A 17794-nucleotide genomic window follows, 5' to 3' on the forward strand; every position below is an offset into this window, starting at 1 on the left:
TGCTGTCGACTGGAAGGCATCTAATGCAATGAGATATATTGCAAGTGTAATCTCTTTAAGCTTCTGACGTAATCAATGAAGGGAGGCAGATACTTCTAGAGTGTGAACATGTAAAGTAACCAACCATCTAGGAGGAGGAACAAATCAGATATTAATGAAAGTCATGTACATCACCATCAGATTTACATAAAGGCATATTCAATTATTTTATAGCACAGATTTTAATCACTTCTTATTTTCTATTAACTTTTATTCAAACTTCTACTTAATCAGGTTTTATTTTTCCACCAGAGCTCGAAGTCATGCAATATGTCTTTGAAGCTTTCTTTGTGCTTAGTTTGAGGTGAAGTCTAGCTGTTACTTTCTCCCTTCCTGTAATTAATGCACCCTTTTAAGTAAATGTCACCACGCCACTCATTACACTTTTTTCAAAGGCTTCAGGACCTAAGCAAACAAGCAGTACTTATTTTTGTGAGTTATTGGGTTTTCCTTTAAATGTTTTTTAATGTATATCGAAGGCAACGGTTGAGCTACAAAATATGAATATGTAAACTCTCTAATTAGTCATGAATGGTATTGGTTACCTTGCAGTTCATGAGAAGACATTTTGAACGTTGTGCTTAATAGTATTCACAGGACTGGACTGAAGTAATGTAAAGCAACACATTGAACTATAAAGCTAAGCTACACACAACTTTTAAAGCTATTTTATTGAAAAAATTGCTTATGTGGTGAAGATACTCTTAAATCTTTTGACAGAGCTGGGAGCAACTTTCACTTTGTCACTGTAAAAATCCTGGATCAGATTCTCAGATAGTAATAAATTGTTACAACCCCATAGGCTTTATTTATCCCTTATGTTTAAATTCAGAACATCCTTCTTTGTGGTACTGCTAATGTTGAAGTTATTACAAATCACAAAAATTTCATGAGCAAATGTACTTCTGACCATTTAGATTTTTCTCAGCATCTCTGGGTTGGCTGTCAGGCAACCCTGAACACTCAGCTTGTATTTTCCATGGTGCATTGTACTTTGTGGCATACTGAATCAGTCAGAAGGAATGAAAAATTTGTTGGAAAATGTTGTAGCAAATAAAAATCAAGATGTGCACAGAATTCTATTTTTTGCCACTCAAGCACATTGGTAAAGACTGTGTGAGTTAGTTATTTTGGAAAGAGTCCCAAATTTGCTGAATAGACTGTTCTTTTGTTAATGAGACTGCTTAATAAAGCAGTGTAAAGAATGTGCAATGAATAAAGCAATGTAGATGAATCTTGGAGAATATCTCAAAGCACTACGTTCCTGTTTTTACCTGAAGAAAAATGGTTACAAATCAGCTAGAAATTGATGGAAAGTACAGCAACATGGAAACTCTTGTCAATCTCCTGGACAGTCTGCAACTTTATCCTGGATGACTTAAGGCAACGTGAGGCCTCATCTCTGCCTCTATTTCCCTTTCCATCCCTCTGTCTGCAGCCATCCCTGAACCCTGCCTCTTTCCCTTCGTTTTCATTTTCCAGAAAGCAAGTGCTGCTGGGCTGGGTGAGAACCTCGTACAGAGGTGGAGCAAGCAGGGAAGCTGATAAGGGCTCTCTGTGCAGGGAGGAGGTGATAACAGTACAGCACAGGGAGCCCTAACACACAGGGCAAGGGATGGGGATTGCAGCTGATGGGTGTGTTCCCATGTTTCTCCGACAGCATTTGACCGTCATATTTCCATATTAGAAGAAGTCACACACCAGCCCCTCTCTCCATCCAGTTCTAAATATTTATAAAAAGCTCAGAGTCAAAGCAACCAGGGCACTTTACATTCTAAAAAAATAAATTACTAAAAAATCCCAAACAGCTAGGCAATATTAACAGATGTAAATCCTCCTGGTTCTGCTGAATGGAAGTTTTGCTATGCGGTGCACATTTCACCTTCAAGCTTTAAAAAGCAAGCTATATTAGAATAGGCTTTTGACCTACATTTTTTTGAGGGAAAAAATTAACAACTAATTTCTTGCTGATTCACTCATCTTCTTTTTGGTCAAAATTATTGGATGTTTCACTCACTTTAAAATTAAATAGCAATATATTATTTGGTAACCTCTCCCACTCAGGACACCAATAACCATACAAGCATAACTGTGTAAGCATAAAGCTGTCTTTAAAGCAAAAGCTGGTAGAAGGCTCATATTGGAGATTGGTCTAGAGAATTTTCATTTATAATATAGGTACAGAATTGTGTTGGCAAGAACCTTTTGAGTTGCCAGATGACTCTAGTAGCATTACTGGTACTATGAAAGGTCATGTTGAGACGATGGGAGATGTAACCATAAAAAAGGACAGAGCAGAGCTGAAGATGAAGAGTAGAAGCTAAAATTTGGTGGAGACAAACACAACAGACAGGGAACACCAAGTAGAAGATCACAGGTCTCAACAGAGCAGACATTCCCATTTTCAGAGGCAACAATGGACCACAAAATCACATTTAGTTTATTGTATTCTCAGGTCTTCAACAGGGGAATGAAGAGGGAAAGGAAAAAAAAAAAACCCCAATGCATTTTCTTATACTTTGTCTATACAATTCCATTCAATGGAGTATAAAAGGTTTTCTATGATCTTAAAGTGATCTCTAAGCTTATGCTAAAGAGATAGAGGGAACATCTTCATGGATATTGTCAAGGCAACACCCTAAATTTCAAGTGGTATTTTTCTAATTTGTGTTCAAATGTTTGCACATGTGCCTGTGAAAAACATGACCTTTCTATGTAAGGAGGCAAATGAATCAGTGATGCTTCCAAACCACTTGGACTCCAGCGAGAGCTGGAAATGTTTGACTTAGTTACACTTCTTTACAATGCCCATAAAAAAGGCAAATATCAGAATAAGAAAAATCACCTCTTAAATGGGAATACTAGTACATGATGCACAGCAGCTTTCCAGTTTCCTTCAACTACCTTTTTTTCTCCTGCTTATATTATTTTTGAGGTTTATCTCAAATATTTCATCCATGAGCACTCTGAGGGAAGCTGCAGCATGCCAGGTATTTCAAAGCTAGCTTTTCAAATATACTGCAGCTCCTGAAGCTCTTAGATCTACAGAGACCACTAATACTTACAAAACATGGTGCCTTTGTCTGCAGTTCCTCAGTGTTGTGAGTAAATCTGAATCCTACAAGCAGCCCTGCTAAAGCCAGCCAAAGGACTCTTGTGCATAAGGTTTGGAAGTTTAAATGTCTTAATATTGATGCTGGAGAAGTAAGATGTAGCTCTTGGAAATCTCTGAGGAAAATGAGCTCTTGTTGGAAGGAAGTCTTCAAGACTCAGAAGACATAGAAGGACAGTATTATCTTAGCTTCAAGCATCTTAACATAGGTACAAAATGCCCATTCCTGTTCTCCTGGGAAACAGAAATCTTAGATGGCTGAGAAACATGCTAGGAAGTTCTACAGCACCTTTTGTAGACATCACATATTACAGGAAGAGATTATTCCTGGCTATTTTGACATTTACGGGTTTGTTCTGGCTTGTTCTAAGCTCTTCTGGGTTTGCACCAGGTTGCATTGGGAGAATGGATAGAAGACTTCGGAGAATTGCCTCTTTAAGCTGTATTGAGTTCTCCTCAGTCACAGCTGAGAGTCTGAACCCAGATATCAAATCATCATCCAGTGGATAATAACAGAAGGACCAAGCATTTGGTAACTACTAAGACACCCTAACCACTCCCTGTAGTGTTTAATTAAATATATGGGCAAGAGCTAATTCATCATAACAGGACCACAGAGACATCAAATAAGAATTACAGGGGAAGGTAAGGTGACATCTCTAAAATCACACAGATGTTTCACCATGGAAGAGGGTTAAAAATACAAGAGCTAGTTTGTGACTTAAAGCTATCTTACACCATGAGTAATACAACTGCTAATCTTCTGTAAGTCCTACAGAGCTTGGCTGAATTTTCTAACTGAGCTTTGTCAACCCTCTATATACTCTTGGCCGGATAGCCTCTAAAAAGTAATTACTATTGCTATTCAATATGCATAGTAAATCATGTTTGAAAGCTCACATACTCATGTCAAGTGAGTACAACTAAGCTGCTGTGCCCTCTGTCATTGTGAGTACATGCTCCTCTTCCCGCTCCTGACTAGATAAGAGCCATGATCCATGATAGGAGGTGAAGATTCACCGGGCATTCATCCATCTTTTAATGATTGTGTTAGATCTTTCACTGTGCAGGCACTTTATGAATGTTGTGAAGCTGTAATGCTATCCTTCCCATGAGGACACTGAATTACTTATCCATGCTTTTGATATAACGCATCTTGGCTGAACCATTGCAGCTTTCTTGCTCTGGAAGATTTCCAGTCAAGGGCTATATTTACGTCAGTTACAATTGATTCAAAATGCTTCCACAGGATCTTGAACAGGCTAACACATCTTCATGAGTTTAATCCAAAACAGAGACAATGTATGGCTTTCCAGTAAAACAAGGGAATAATCATGCTTGTACTTCTAGTTCTTCGGTTTGAGTTGGTATCCCTGGTTGGTATTCAGCCACTGCTTGGACCAGTATCCTTTCTGGACTTCTAGGTGACTACAGATTATGCTTCCAAAAGGGACTAAGGTGGGCAGTCACCTGATTCCCATTTTCAGAAAAGACTGAAGGATTCAGGAGCACAAACCCTATGGACTTCCAGGGAGAGTAAATGCTCCTGCATGCAAAGTCAATTTTTACTTAGGCTTTTAAGTCACAGAAGCACTTTTGAAAATTTGCCTTCAACTTAATCGTATACCATTATACTCTTCATCCTCGGAGTTCTTCTTTTTCTGTGAGCATTAAGCTTGCCCAGTTTTCTGGGATGTTGACCACCTAAATTCAAGACTTATCTTTTAATTTTGGCTTTGATTAACACAGCTGTTATTTATTCTTTTGCTTGGCAGGAGTTTCTGTAAGACTGCCATAAAGTCAGCCTGTTTGTATTGTATTGTACAGTTAATCTCCTTTTCCTTTATGACAGACGTACGCAATATCCTAAGGGGAAGATTACTATACATATATACAGATTCATATTCATACATAAATATATGTATGAATACACAGCAAAGATGGGAACAAAGGGAGGGAATATTTTAGTAATCTCCTAAGAGCCTTTGTAAAAAGTCTAGATAACACATAAAATGGAATGTTTTGTACGGCACGAACCAGGGGATCAACATTAATTGGTTGCTTAATGGAAGCATAATTCAAGATAAGAATGGAACAGATTTTATTCAAAGTAGTTGGAATCATTTGGGTGGGAAAAAAGATCTGTCAAATTAAGAGGCTGCTATATTATTATGATCACTTATGCATAGCTCACACCTAAGGTTTTCCAAAGTGATGCATTTGAAGAGACTTTCTAATAAGAAGTAATTAAAAGAGTTGAAGAACATACAATGTTGCTTAGAGTTGCCAGGTTAATTTTCATCAGAATTTGGTCATCTTAAAACAGGATCAACAGCAGAAAATGTCTAGCTATCTAGAAACAGCTATATTTCTGTGTCATACAGAGACTTTCTAAATTAGCAATCACTTTTCAATTGCAGTGCAAAGCTCTGCCTGAAAAAACCCTAACAGCCAAGAGTGAGCTGCCTTTTCATTGCATGGACAGGATCATCTTCACTAAGAACAAACAGGAGCAAACCTGGTGATGGGAGTTCCCTCAGAATTCTTCCATTCATATGAAAAAGGAGTCAAAAAATCACAAAAAGCAGTTTGGACAATCATTTATGCTAGTAAGCCCTATCTCCCACCCTGACAGAACACTGCTGGGACGTGTAGTGACACTGTATTTGCTGAAGAAACTCTATTTGTGTTAGGAGTATAACTGTCCAGTAGAAATTTCACAATAATCCTGCTGATCTGACTCTCTTTTCTAAACAAATCAATCAAAAATCTAGGTAGCAAAAGTTAAATCTCCAGGGATATTAGCTGCCTGGATTTCCTTTCAGTGAGACTTCATGTTTGACACGGGAAAAAGAAAGTACTTGCTCTTTCATCCTGATCAAAGTCAATTTAAATCTATTATGTACTCATCATATTGGACCATGATCATCATATTGTGCTGCTCTGCAGCATCTGATGCCATTTCAGACATCCCTTTGATCCCCTGTATAGGCCTCATGCTGACCCTATAGAGGGAATAAGAGGGGAACAAATCCTTGAAAAGTTTTCCCGAAGGCAAGGAGTATTATTTCTGCTGTTGGTCATGACCCTGGCTCATGATATTTTGCTGCAGGGGGACTTTGGAACTGGAAAGGTTGCGCTGGCCATTTCAGTGTGTGCAAACTGCCATGGAGCAAGAACTGCTAAAAGAAACTCCTCAAACACTCCTGATGTTTGCTTTGGAGGTGCAGAGCTGTGAGTGTCACGCCAGCCAGCCAGTGGGAAAGAAATCCCCCGGAATCCCTCCATGAGGGATGAGAGAGCCTGTCCGTGAGTGCTGGATTGATGGTCTATTGTTTGCATTTTTTTAGACTACATACACAAGTTTCCAGTTTCCTCAAAACAATGTGGACAAGTCCTAGTTTCCAGCTCCCTTAAATTTCTCTGATCTCCATTACTAGGTAAATAGTTTTAGTTGCTCTTCACAACCAGTCCCCTACTGCCCCAGATTTTTACCTGTTTACCAGACATAAGCACCTTCAAACTGAAAGTAGCCATTAGAAAGAGCCTGTGCTACCTGCAAATCCCTGCCTACCAAGTGTACAGAACCAAACCAGATTTGAGCACAATTTGAAAAATGTGGATTAGGATAATGTATTTGTGAATGTAGAAGAACTTTAGCTCATTTAGTCATGTAATCTGTATGAACGCATCATTTAAATTATCAAATCTGGCTTTCCTCCCGTGGAATGGTATAAGTTTCTTCTTTCCTTATAGCCAGGTTTGTATAAAGCTCTACTTGTGCAAGTTAGAGTCTGGTCATGACACTGAGCTGAAATACACCTAATTATCATAAACATCTACATGACATCAGAAAGCAACAGTTGAAAAAGGCAAAATTCTGACCCCAAATCAAATGAAAGCGAAAATGGGAAAAACTGCAATTAATCCAATTTGAAGTAAAGATTCTGCTGCCTCTGGAACATTATTCCAGTGGAACATATTTTTAAACAGACTAAATAGTGAGAAAAAACTGTATTATAACAGAATATAATTTTCTAGAAGCACACCTTGTTAATAAAACCTTAAATAGGTTCATGTTAATAGATTCTTGAGGCGTATTGTCATACAGCTTGAGTCAATGCAAAGCATGCATGCATATGCCCATCCTGCAGTTGCTTTCACTTGCACGGTGTCCAGTTGTTTTTCTACAGTGGATCATTTTATTTTGTCCCCCCCTTTCCTGCCTGGTAAAGCTGGAAAATTCCACTAGTGATAACTCTGACAACTTGCTCCCCCTCCTCTCGCTCCTCGTTTAAGAAAACAAGAGGGAGGGAACAGGATCTGGAAGGCTGAGAAGTTACTGATTTAGTAAATTCTGCAAGTCTTACCTTGGAGCAGAATAAAGTCTTGGTGTTATCCTTAAAGGAGCAGAGCAGAGTTCTTCTGAAACCCAACTTCTTCATGCTCCTAGTGGCAGTGAGTCCCTCCTCAGCCTATGATCACCAAGTCGCATATTCTGGGAGCTATCTGACAGCCTGTGATAGGATATTCTGCCTCTAGTCATGCAAGGGCTGCAGGAACAAAGAGTGCTGGAGCTTCTGGCCCTTGTGGGAAGCGGAATGACACTGCGCCATCACTATTTAAAGAGTAGATGCCTTCAGGATAAATCCTCTTAGTGTGTTTTCCTGTTTGTGTCAGAACTTAAACCTTTTATCCATTTCCTAAGAGGAGAAATAAAAAAGTAATCAGCACTAAGCTGTGCTGTAATTCAGGAGAGTCCCTGTGGGGTGGCTCAGAAAAAGACAGAGCCAATTTATGTGTTTTCTGCTAAAGGGATATGAGACACTACCATTAGCATAACGCAAAAACCCATAAATGACCAGATGCAAATTAATGAGGAGCTCTCTCTGCACGGAGATGGCTGCTCCACCCAGAGCAGAAGCATAGTGAACAATGCCAGCAAGGAAGGAGAAGCAAGCCAGAGTACAGCTGTTAAGAAATCAAATATTTATGGGGAAGCCTTTCTTGCTTTTCCTACAGTGGGATGATCAGTGGGAGGCCTAGATGAATGCTGAAAAAGCATGCACCAGGTTTCTTATGAACAGTGGCCCAGAATTGGGTTTTGGCCACAAGATAGATAAAGTCTTCAAATTTGGGGATGATTTTGAGCTGCAGCTGGGGATGAGGAAACACACTGTGCAGAAAGTTCCCTACCACAGGCTGTTAATACTGTCAAATGAGCCCTAAGAAATAATTCTGAAGCATGGAAAGCATATAAGATGGTGAAACTTTACTCCCTCTACCAAACCTTTGTTTATCCATTGAAATGCTTAAACTGGTCTGTCAAATTTACAGCATTCCTGTCATCATTCCTCCAGCCTGAAATACAGGAGGAAAAGCTGACTTTCTGGTTATAAGCTTTTTGATATCCTTCACTTCCTCCAAAGACATGGCTAGAGCCCTTCAGCAGAATAAAGGGAAAAGAAAGTGTTATTTAATCAGAGAAACAAACAAACAAAAAGGCTGAAACAAAGGAAAGAGAAGGGAAAGGACTTCCTAAAACAGACACAGATTTCCTAAGGGGACAGAAAAGAGCAAAACCAGAAGTGGTTTGGTTTTACAGTTCATCTTGAAGTTAAATTTGCTTTATGTTTTAAACTGGACTTAATGGCACCTTTCTATTTCTTCTGGTGAACTTTTAGGATTACATAAATCCTTGGAAATTTTGAAAACTTCCAGTCATTTACCACTGTCTGTAGGTCTGTTTAGGGACTGGTACGTCATGCTTTAAAGAATTTGGTAGTGGACTGTGGGGCTGTTCATGCTACAAATCCAGCTGATGGTGGTGGTGACCAGAAACTGCTTGGCAGCTACTGCTGCTTTGCCTGAAATGATTTAGTGATGCTAGTCCATATAATCCCGACTAAATACCTCTGCAGTGTTACCTCCTACAGGCATTCAGAGGCAACCTCTAGGCTGAATAGTCATAAGACTGCCATCCCCGCTGCCTCCAAGAATGTCATCTCTCTCTTTTTAGTTGTGATACATTCTTGCCACTATTACTGTCCTTGAGCTGTTGCTGTATGAAGAAATTAAAGTCATTTTTTTACCTAATTCTAGGCTTTGTCTGAACAGTCAGATAAACCTAGTTTTAGGATTGCCTTTTCCCAAAGTTGCTCTCTGATGGAATTTAAACAAGCCTTGGTAACAGTGACTTTTAGGTTTTCCTAGGAATTAAGGTGAGATTTGGCTGCATTTGGTAAATATGAAAGTGGGTTCCCATTTGCAGCCCAAGGCCCTTGCAGTTCGCTGCCTGTGCGGTACACAAAAATGCTGTTGGGGAGGGAGGGGAGGAAGCGAGGTCGGCTGGCTTGCAGCAATTCACAGTAAGCGTATCTTCCCTCTGGCTGCTGTCTGCATTTAAAACACTCCCTGTGTTTCAATAAGTGCTGGATCCTCACATCTAACATTAGATGTTGAACTGGGACGTGTGAGTTAGGACCCTGCTTGCCACAAGCTCCTGATTACAGCCAGTGGAAAGAAAGTCACCTTCAAAGAGCAATTCAGCTCACCTATAGATGAGATGTCTCTTTAGCTGTCCAAAAAGGGAGAAGACAGTGAGGGACTCACCAAAGAGCTATTAAATACTGGAAGTAGGTAAGTGCTCACTGAGCATTAGGGACACTTAAAATTAAGGAAACTGTGACCCTCTCCCTGCAGTGTCCTTGCACTTAACATTTTACCTCCAAAATACAGTACTTTCTTTAACTAAATTTTAAACAAACCTTTAGGTTAAAAGTCTTGTCATGAAACTACGTAAATATGTTTAAACATCAGGGCTTTTGCCTTCTCTCCTTCTGAACCAGCACTATGGTGAGCCCTAATCACAGCCGTCCTATAAAAAATAAACAGCGGTGAGGTCGTATACACAGGTGTCCCACCAAAGCCAGTGGGGATTTGCATGACACAGACATCTGCCTGCACTGGTGTCTTTATTCATATTTGAGTATTCTGTTTCATGGTTTGTACAAAAGTAGCTCTGAACTAATTCTATATATGGGACATAATGATTAATTATTTCTGCAGATACACTGAATGTCATACAACTGATAAATACTGACCTGTAGTTTCATGCTATTCTTTTTCTAAAGTTAAATGCTGAGACAAAATAGGTCTGCTGTTGACTCCATTTTATGACTGCAGAAATACCTAGATTGTCCTTATAATGAGATAAATGTTTAAGCTTTTTGCTGCATCTGGATGTAAGAAACAGTCATAATCAATTAGCTATGTAAATAACTGATTTTTCAGGGCTTTAGCCAAATAAGTAATTGAACAAAATCTTCATTTAAAGTTGATCAGAAACAAAGCCATTCTCTTTTCCTGTAGAAATTCAGAAGAACAATAAACAGTGTGATCTCAGAGATTTGTTTTACTTTTCTGTTGATAGTTAAATCCGCATAAATTTGAAACAAAACAGTTCATTTAGAAGATGTCGCAATGAAATGTTTCAACTTTTTCTGATTTCTGCCTATTTTTTTCTTGGCTCAGAAAAATTCTCTGTAGATTATTCTGATCACCCCAAACATATTTTTTTTTCCCCTGAAAAAGAAATGTTCCTTTTTTTCAGACCCACTTCTAAATACAGTCTCCTGTTTTAACAGGGCACTGCTGCTGGGGAATAGCTTTAAAGACTTGTCTAACTGATGTCATATGGCAAGCATGAAAATAAGACTACAAGGAAGGAACTGGAAGAATTATCATTGGATTAATTATTCTACAGAAATTAAACTGGCATAATCATAATCATGTAGTGGTTTCTTCTGAAACATGACTGCTATTTCCAGGGTCTCTATATATTGATCTATTCCAGCTGTTAGTGAGCAAAAATCAGATACTCTTCTGCAAGCTGGATTTTACATTAATACTGGGATATATTAAGCACACATGCTCCAAACCTGGCTTGTTTTTCATGGTAGAAAAATGGCAATATCTTAAAACTTAATAAGTGATGTATTTGAAAACAACTATGTAGATAGGAAGAAGATAGTCATTCACGGCCAAGCAGTCCAGACTTGATATCAGCTCCTCAGATGCCATGAAAGATTAAACCTTCTCTTAGGAGATCACTGAAGATCTGCTTCTTCTGTCTGGGCTTTGGCAAGGGATCTGTGAAATTTCCTACCTCCATTCATGATTGAAAAAGATTTAATTGTGGTCTTAGCTGTACCTAGGAGACCATTAATTTACAGAGTAGGGATTTTTCAAAAGCAACTACTTAACCTCAAGACCATTTAGACATAAAACCAGTCAGGCAAGAGAAGAGGGTTTACAGAGCATGACAAAAGAAGGATTGCAAAACGTGCAGTGCCAACATACAAAAACTGTGGAACAGAGAAACCCTCACAGTGCCTGTAGGAAGGGTTTTGTTTTACAACGCCCCTGTGCCTCACAGGAGGCCCATGGCTGGCTGCTGAGCTAGGTTTCACAAACATGCTGAGACGGCATTCTTTATCTGCAGAAACGCGTGGTGTCGGCCGCGAAGGTCACCTTTACAAATGAACTTGCCTGGTGGAAAAAAACCTCCTCCACTAGTAAATTAGCAGGAAGGGACTGAGCTTGTTTTCCAGAGCCCATTGTGATAGCCACAAACCAGGGCCATATGTACACTGGAAACAGTATGCGGAGCCATGTGACAGGGGAGCCATTTTTTGTGTTGAATTTACAAACACAGAGGTTTTTCTCAGGTGGCTCTTTGATCTTTGGAGAAACACTATTTCTCGCCTTAATTTTCAGTCATGTGGTGACTTTTGACAATATTAGTTTATTAGATCCCTCCAACAAAAGCCCATCTTAACTTCTTGCATTAAACTATATCATAGAGAAGCTGTTAGTTATCCTAATCCCAAGGATTTACAGTATCATACCCTACGGAAGGCACTTACTGTCCCTTAGCTCCATAATTTCTTTCAAAGCTAAACGAAGAAGGCCAAGAATAAAAAGATGAAAGTCTGGTGGAAGAGTCACTGAGCGAGAAGGACATGGGTAACAAACCCTATCAGTCACCTGGCAAGAAGATGAAGAAAATAATTACTTGCTAGTATCTCTGAATTTCAGTGTATTTTCACTTGGAAAGAAGGACCTGAGCTCATAATCTGTAACACTACCATTTCCTACATTCGCCAGGACCAATTTCTGGCTTTTGCTCCTCTGCAGCAACAGCTTGACCATGTTCACACCCTGAACCAGGTGTGGCCCTGAAGAAGCTTTTCTAGGTACAGTCTGAATCACCCCTCAAGAGCAGTGAAATTCTGAGCCTTAAAAGTAATCTTTTACACTGATCCTTCCCTATTTTGCTTTTTCTCATCCCAAACCATCTTTCCAAACTGGTCTTTCCGCTACTTCTTCTCCCTGATGCTGCTCCATGTCTTTGACGCACAGGGAAATGTTAGGGGAAGGGTTCCTGCAGTCTAAAATGATTGCCTGCCTCTCTTCTCCAAAACAAGAATATTCATAACATATGATGTGGGCTGAGGGTTCAAAGATTATTGTAAAGAGTATAGAAAACCCAGAATGCATGACATCAAGGGCTGAAGGATTACTGCAGCTTGAGCAAAAACAGAGGAACATTGTCTAAACCCAAACAAAGCCATGCAATGGGTAAAAGCCCTGGCTTACTGATTGCCAAATGTATGACATGTATTCCCCCTCCTCCCTTAGAAGTTAACCAAGCACTGCTAAACTAACTACAGCTAAACCACTGTAATGTATCAGAGATATTTTTATATTAACAGATGTTCTTCACTAATGTGACTTTAAAAGTAACTGCCAAATTCATATTTGGCTGGTAACCTTTATTTTAAGAACTGGGGTGAGTTTCTGCCGAGTTTCTAATGGGCTATCGACCAATTCACTTCTCCTTAAAGGTGAGGATTTAATTTGAGCAAAATATCTTACTAGTTTCACCCATTAGGTAATGCTAATTTAATCAGCAATATTACTTGAAGGGGACTGTAAATCATGAAATGTGTTCCAGTAAAAGGACTTTAAAAAAATCCCTAACTAAATAGGCATTACATCTGAAAATTCTGTTGGACACAAATAGACAAAGGAAAAAAGAAGTTTTTACTTTCTCTAGATAATTATGGCTCTGAATATGGTCAATCAATTACAAATGTCCAATCTCCAAACTTCATTCCTTTAAACAGAAACATACATAAGTCAAAGACATATCTAAAACTACCATGTATAAAATAAATATTAGGTTAGTCTAAAATTTTCTTAATTATTTGACATGAAAGCAGAACTGGGCTTGGCAGTCAGGCAGAATTCGAGATGCTTGTCTTGTACAATGCAGCAAAAAAAGAGGGTAGGAGAAAAGAAACTTTTATTAGCAAGTTTGAAAGGAGGAATCCATGTTAACCACTCCACTGTGAACCATCACAGACATTTCAACATAATGAATAAAAGATGAGAAATTTGAAAATATTAGCATGAGACAAAAAAGAGAAAAAAAGCAGCAGCCCCCCTCAAAAGTAAATGCAATACTATTGTTTACCATTGCCACAAATGTCATTAAGAGAGTAACAGTAGCTGAGGCCACAGGTATCCCTTGCCTGGCTTCAACCCAGAGACCTAGAGCCCACCATGTTCAGCACTTGGCGTACCCAGTGTGGCCAAAATCATGTCCATGCCACCTGAGGAACCAAGGCCATCACTAGCACTGCTGAAAGTGGTGGTTTGCCCTTACTTGTGCAGGTCTGAATGGCTACGGCAGGTGCAAAGTATGGAGACTCAGGTCCCCAAAGGCACTTTTATCTGCTTGGGAAATGGGCATACTCCTTTTCAAATGCAAATACCTTCACAAGCCTGAATGAGGTTCCTGCTTGCCTTCAAGATCAAGATTTTTATCAAGGTTTAGGAATCTCTGGCTTCAACAGCACTATCCAAACAAGATATACCCAGACCCATGGTTTTCATGAATGGCAATATATGGAAGAGCACTTCTTCAGCACCAGCCATCACCTGCCTTTTCCAGCTCTTCTTTCTCAGTCCCTCTCACACTTGCACAAATCCAGCTGAGAGGCCCAAGGACACTAGCCATGTGACAGTGTCACAGGCTTCATGTAGTCCTGCGAGATGATTATCTGACAGTTATTTCCTCTTGCAACACTCTCTCTTGCATCAAAGCACTTCAGCTCCCTGTCGTTCATGTAACAACTGGTACTGACCCCAGTGCCAGTGGTTTCACTGGCAGCACTTTTTTGGGATTGGCAAGACAGAAGAAAGATGCTGATTATGACTAATAAAAAGTGCTGGATTGGAGAGAGGGAAAATGCAAGATATTTGATAAGAGATGGTGTTTCGAAAAGGCTCTCCTGGCAACACTGTCAAAACTGCAGTAACAGGCTCCTTTGCCAGCTGTTGCAACTGCAGGCAGTGCTCTTCCGATGCTTTGATGGATAAATGTTTCACATGGTTCCAGTTCGTGTTTTACTGCAGATTCATATGAGCCGAGAGGGCAACTTATGTCTTATAGGCTGTGCATTATTAACTTAGTGGTTGATTATGGCAGATGGGAAAAACCATGTGTTTTAAAGGGGAGGCAGTGAAAAGTGACAATGTCACCCACACAGGATGCATGCAAGTGCTATCTAGTGAAGACGCCCCTTACCCCCTGCCTCACCAACATCTGTGTAGGGGGTTTGGGTGCAAAAGACCTCCCAGAAAACCCCATGGGGCCATGTCTTGGTAGGCCTGTAGTGCTGTGTCTAGTATTCGGGCCCAATTCCAGTGTACATCGAGGCCTGTTTACAGTACTCGTGAAATTTCAGTCTGCTGCTTACGCCACCTCTACTCATTGCATTTGTTTCTGTGTGCTGTGAAAATGATGTTGTTGTTGTTGTTATTATTATTATTATTATGATGATGAAGATGCACTGGAAGTGTGAGTCAGGAGCAAAAGCCTCCTGGGTGCTGTGCTTTGTACCAGCTACACTGAAAAATGCTGTTTACTATCAAGATCCTGCAGCCTACCTCTGCCCATGCAGAGCACTGTGCTCCCTGGCCATGTCCTGATTGCAGTTCAGGAAGAAAATATCATTTTATACCCCTAAGATAGCTACATTTCAGAGGTGGAATTGCTTCTTACTACATAAACTCGGAAGGTTGGGGATATAAGAAAAGCATAACAATAACAACAAAAAGTCAGACTCTTTCCCATATTCAATGACATGGCAATTTTAAAGCTGCCATCTTGGGTCCTACAAGGCATAGCGCTCTGGTCCAGTGAAAAATTATTTCTAGCCTCAGAGGCTATGGACATATGTGCGGACATACAAGGCCTTAATGTGATCAGTGATCCAGGACTATACTTTGTCTTTTTTCAGGCTCTAGGCCAATTTTATAACTGAGGAAAAGAGGTAAACATTTCCTTTATTTTTGTTTTCCTTTCTGGCATGCTGCTTAGAGAATATAGCAACTATTTGAAGATGGCTGGAGGTTTGCAATGCCAATAAAATTTTCTTGTGGGAGAAGTGGAGAGTTAGCAGGGGGCAGATAAGGGGTGTTCCTGGGGAGTTTGATTTTCCACATGGCTAAAATGCTGGGTGTCTGCACTTGGGCACCACAGCTGATGCACATAAGTGACTAGCACCCCCCCACACACACACATACATGTACGGATGCACAAATGGGTATGGAGCATGGGAGAGATGATACCATGGTGAATGTATACACCTCAAGGATTTTTAAAGCATTGAGTAATAATCAGTTGATAGGGGAATTATGCAGCTTGACCCTGAAACTAAAACCTTGAGCAGATTTGTCATGACAGCAAAAAGTGTCTCTGCTTGCTTCATCATCCCTTTCTCATTATAGTCTTCAGACTGGTTACAGATCTGGCTATAAAATTTGAAAATTTGCTTAGGAATCATAATTTACAGCAACTCTTCACAAAGATTCACTGTTATTGGAAAGAGATGAAAGTTGAGCTCACGGAAGGTGCACATTGTGGTGACAGCTGTGTTTAGAGTTATCGACTTGAAGTATTTCATGCAGTGTATGCTGTCAGGCACACCACGAGTCCTGGTTTTCTAGGGATTTCTTTGATTTGATTTAACAGCCCATTGCCCCTTTAGAATATATGCTGACAATGCATGAGAATTTATTACACAGTCTCCCTTCTGCTCTATAGCTGAAGTTTTTCTTTTTCACAGGTTGAGCAAAAGGAATTTTGAATAACTCCAGGGAGGACCTCAGTTCAGGCTGAAATATTGTCCCATGGAGTTTCCTCAGAGGCCAGTGGTCTATATTGGAGTTTCCACAGTGGGCAACCAGTGGCCTAACCCTGCTTGACATTGATTATTCAGAATAAAAAAGAAAAAAATATGGGAGTTGGAGTGGGGTGGGGAAGGAAAAACATTGGTCAGAAGTGCCAGGGCTCAGAGCTGCAAAGAGTTTTTTTCTACAAACCAGAAAAATTAAGCAAGAGCTGATCTCTTTGAGGTGCTCAGCACATTGGCCGTGATCCAGTAAATCACTTAACATTAAGCGTGGTCTGGAGAGTGCCATAGGGAACAACCTGAGCACTAAGTACCCAGCAGGATCAAGCTCCAAATAGGACAAGACATAAACCAGATGGCATTATGCTAGCTTTGCCATATTAATAAGCTCTTTGGTTTGCATTTTAATCTCTCTCTCTCTCTTATTTTCCCCTTTCTTGCTTTGCCTTTTCTATAAAACAATCCATATGTGCACTGGGAGAGAAGGGCAATGTACTGAAATTGCCCCTTACCACCTTTTCAGCAGCATGGAGTTAAAGCAAGAGCTGGGAAAACTGCTGCTTGTTTTTAACTTAAACTTAAATCAGCAGTGCTTGGACAAGGACCATCAAGAGTTTGGAGCTGCTGAAGGAAGGAAAACGCTGATTCTGTCCTCTAATGAGCTCTCCAAATGTGTGTGGTGAGTGTGCCATTGCATTTGAGAGCGTTGATGCCTGCATCAGAGGTTATTCCAATATCTTGGGAATTTTGGGGGGGATGGGGGCAGGTAGGATGGCTGAGCAGGGACAATGGGAGACAGCTCTCTGTCTGTTCATAAACCAGGTTCAAACTGAGCTGAAGTGAGACTGCTGCCGTGTAGTGCTCAGCATTCATGCATCCACTGCGGTCACCTGCCAGAAGGCAGTGGGAAGAAAATAAAACCCTCGTTGCGGCTTTGTTTTTTTAAACAGGCTCCCGGCTTTCCACTTCTTCCTTTCCAGCACAGTTACAACTATCTGCAGCACTTCCTCAGGCCTGTGATTTGTGCAGGTGCCAGCTTTTACGTGGATGTTTTTGAAACTGAGCGCTGCCCAACTGGAAGCCATCCTAGCTGGAGCTGCTTTCTTGCAGGGAGGGCACGGTGACCAGTTGAGGTGGGACATGTGCCTCTGCCTCTGCACTGCTGGCACTTCTGACTCGCAAGACAGAGCAGCCTGGGCTCAAGTCTGAGCCTTGGAGCCTGAATTAGGGCAAGCCAGCTGGCTGGCAGGCAAGTTAGGGGTATTTCTCCTGCACAGGCTGCAGCCATCACTTGTGCTGGAGCTGTGCATGCACGTGGGTTGTGCAGTGAGACTGAAGAGGAAATTTCTGTGACCATTTTAGCATTCAAGCAACTGGA

General features: G+C 40.5%; 1 protein-coding gene across 3 annotated transcripts in view; it reads right to left on the reverse strand.

The window, feature by feature from the left end:
• ARHGAP28 (Rho GTPase activating protein 28) overlaps window positions 1-17794 on the reverse strand; it is a 76161-nt gene that overhangs the window by 42188 nt on the left and 16179 nt on the right. The window contains exon 1 of one of the 3 annotated variants that reach the window (XM_075023033.1): window positions 7522-7761. The exons of the other annotated variants lie outside the window; for them this stretch is intronic. The gene's annotated coding sequence lies outside the window, so the exon portion shown is untranslated. Of the gene's footprint in view, window positions 1-7521; window positions 7762-17794 lie in introns of those variants that run through there. 3 annotated transcript variants of the gene reach the window in all.

This window comes from Buteo buteo, chromosome 3, assembly GCF_964188355.1.
Source record: "Buteo buteo chromosome 3, bButBut1.hap1.1, whole genome shotgun sequence".
Classification (NCBI taxonomy): domain Eukaryota; kingdom Metazoa; phylum Chordata; class Aves; order Accipitriformes; family Accipitridae; genus Buteo; species Buteo buteo.